The 3066-nt window shown below is 43.8% G+C and overlaps 1 non-coding gene across 1 annotated transcript; it reads left to right on the plus strand.

The window, feature by feature from the left end:
• The first annotated feature begins 1967 nt into the window (after nt 1–1967).
• On the plus strand, nt 1968–2074 carry LOC112086880. Its single transcript, XR_002899734.1, has one exon. It is a non-coding gene; the product is annotated as a small nucleolar RNA R71 (small nucleolar RNA).
• The last annotated feature ends 992 nt before the right edge of the window (nt 2075–3066 follow it).

Below are 3066 nucleotides of genomic sequence, written 5' to 3' on the forward strand. Positions count from 1 at the left end.
ATTTCTGCTCCTTTGATAGCCAAGACCTCAGAGCCACTTTGTTCCAGCTCCAAAAACCTTGTCTCAGGACCAACTTCTCTAGCATTGTCCAAGTACAGCTTATACTCCTCACTTTCTTCTGCTAAGAGCCCATTGTCTCCTTGTTCTTGAGTTAGAGTAGCTTGAAGAGGATCCTCAGTGTTCAGCTCCTCAAGCAACTCATCAGCCAACTGATCCATTGTCTCCACATAGAAACATTGTGGGTTTCTTCATCATCTCATTCACATCAAACTTGAGCTTTTCAGACCCAAGTTGAAGCTCTATTATCCCACCTCTCACGTCAATTATGGCTCCTGCAGTGGCCAAGAATGGTCTGCCCAAGATAAGAGGATCAACTGGTTCCTCATCCATTTCCAGCACAACAAAATCAGTTGGAACCTCAAAACCTCCAATCTTGACAGGTAGATCTTCCAACATACCAACAGGCAATCTAACTGATCTATCTGCAAGGATAAGAGAGATCCTTTCAGGTTTGAAGACTCTAAAGCCCAGCTTCTTTGCTATGGAGAATGGCATCAAGCTGACTGATGCTCCTAGATCACAAAGACATCCAGAGAACAGAAGAGGTCCAATGGCACAAGGGAGTGTGAAACTCCCTAGAACAGTTAACTTTCTTGGAATTGACTTCTTCTGAATGATAGCACTGCATTCATGACTTAGTACCACCATGCCTTGAAGCTCTTTTGTCTTGTTCAGAATGGCATCCTTCAAGAACTTGCCCATCTTTGGCATCATTAGAAATGCATCAATCAGAGGCATTGTGAGTGGTGTCTCCTTGAGTGCCTTCTCAAATACAGCTCTTGCCTTGTCCACAAGTTGCTTCTTAAACCTCCCTGGGAATGGGAGTTTGGGTTGGTATAGAGGTGGTGGCATATATACCTTTTCTGGTTCAGGTTCCTTTGATACCTCTTTACCCTTTTCTTTCTTTGGTTTCTCAGCAACTTGATCATCTTTTAAGGCTGCCTCCCCCTCAGTTTGATCATTGTCCTCAATGATCACATTGTTGTTCTCAATACCAGGTAACTCCTTTCCACTCCTCAGTGTAATGGCCTTAGCATATTCCTTGGGATTGGGTTCTGGTTTTCCAGGTAGGTGACCTTGGTTCCTTGAGCTTGATGCCGTTTTGCTTCAGTTCCTTGATTTCCTGCTGCATGGCTGCATTCTTGCTTGCAAAGATCTGTTGACCCTGAAGTAGTTGTTGCAGAATACCAACCATATCTGACCCCATCTGTGGCTGCTGCTGAACCATTGGTGGCTGAAACTGTTGTTGAACCGGCACCAGCTGTTAGAACTGTGGTGGACCAAACCCTGGTGGTGCCTTTTGCTGTTGCTGTGAACTGAAACCAGTACCTTGAAATGGTTGTTGTTGCTGACCAAAACCTTGATTCTGAGCAAACTGGTTCTTGGGTTGAAAAGACCCTTGAAAGTTGTTCTTGGGAACAAAGTTCTATGGAGCTTGAGAATTGGGATAGACCTGGTCTTGTGGGTTAGCTACATTGGTGTTCCTGTAGGAAAGGTTTGGATTGGCATTACCATACTAATATCTCTGGAACCTCTGATTCCCAATGTAGTTAAGCTCCTCCTGGGTAAGACCTTCTTCACTTATGTTCTCAAAGATTTGAGAAGGTTCCTCATACTCTCCAACAAAATGCATTGGCTTATGAGTGGTGAATTTCAACTTGTCCAATTCACTCCTCAACTCCTTAACTTCCCTAGTGAGCCTCTGTTCTGAGCTTGAACCTTCAGATCTATTTGATCTGTCATAGTCTTCACCATAAGTATCATTGCTCATTGCTAAGTTCTCCACTAGCTCTAATGCAGCATGTATCTCCTTTCCCAGAAAGTTCCCATTGGAAGCAGTATCCAGCTGGTTTCTAATCTTGGGAAGAGCTCCTCTATATAGTGTGCTGAGAAGGAAAGCCTCACTAAACCCATGGTGTGGGCTTTGGTTTGTGTAGCTCCTGAATCTCTCATATGCTTCACCAAAACTCTCATTGCTGTGCTGAGTGAAGCTAGAGATTTGATTCCTTAGTTTAGCAGTTCTGGAGGTGGAGAAGAACTTTGATAGAAAATCTTGCTTGCATTGATCCCAGGTTTGAATGGAGCCTCTTGGAAGATTCTTCTCCCATTGGTGAGCTTTTTCACCAAGACTGAATGGAAATAGTCTTAGCTTAAAGCTGTCTTCTGAAACTCCATTAATCTTGGTCAGGTCACATACTTTATCAAATTGATCCAAGTGTTCCAAGGGATCTTCCATTGCTAATCCATGGAACTTTGAGTTCTGGACCATATTCAACAAGGATGCCTTCACTTCAAAGTTGTTGTTTTGCACAGGTGGTGCCTGAATTCCAGCTCCATACTGATGAGCATTTGCCCTGTCATTCTCTCCAACATAGACTTGTGGTTGCTCATATCTCCTTTGCTGGTGTTGGAAGGGTTGATGTTGGTGGTGCACCTGTTGTCTTTGCTGTGCATTGGCCTGATGCCTCTGCTGATGAGCTGGAGCTTGTCCCTGGTGGACATAAGCTTGTTGGTGATGCACCTGTTCCTGATGAACATTACCCTGATTTAACCCTTGACCAACTCCATTACCAGCTCCATTACCCTGAGCCTGTTGCTCCTGAACCGGTTGTTCTATATCCACCACGTGCTCTCTTTGTTCTTCCATATCAGCCTGATCAATCTGTCTTCCACGTCTGTCCCTTCTCCTCCTTGGTACCAAAAGATTAATGTTGTCGTTGAGAGGGAAAGGTGGACCACAGCTTCTTGATCTGGACCTGGTGTTCATACACCTGAAATCACAAACAGAACTTGAAAGTAATCAGTAAAAACAAGAAAGTAAGCACTTGATCTCAAGAACAGATCAGAGCTTAATGCTAAACAATCCACAATTTGGCAACGGCGCCAATTGATAACTAAGAGTTTTCAAGGCTCTTTGTAGAGGTTATCAATCCCCTGTCTTGTAGTACAAGGGGTTTATCAATCCATATGTGGTGTTAGACACTTAACTATGTGATCAGATTCTTA

This window comes from Eutrema salsugineum, unplaced genomic scaffold (assembly GCF_000478725.1).
Source record: "Eutrema salsugineum unplaced genomic scaffold, Eutsalg1_0 scaffold_2, whole genome shotgun sequence".
In the NCBI taxonomy this organism is placed as follows: domain Eukaryota; kingdom Viridiplantae; phylum Streptophyta; class Magnoliopsida; order Brassicales; family Brassicaceae; genus Eutrema; species Eutrema salsugineum.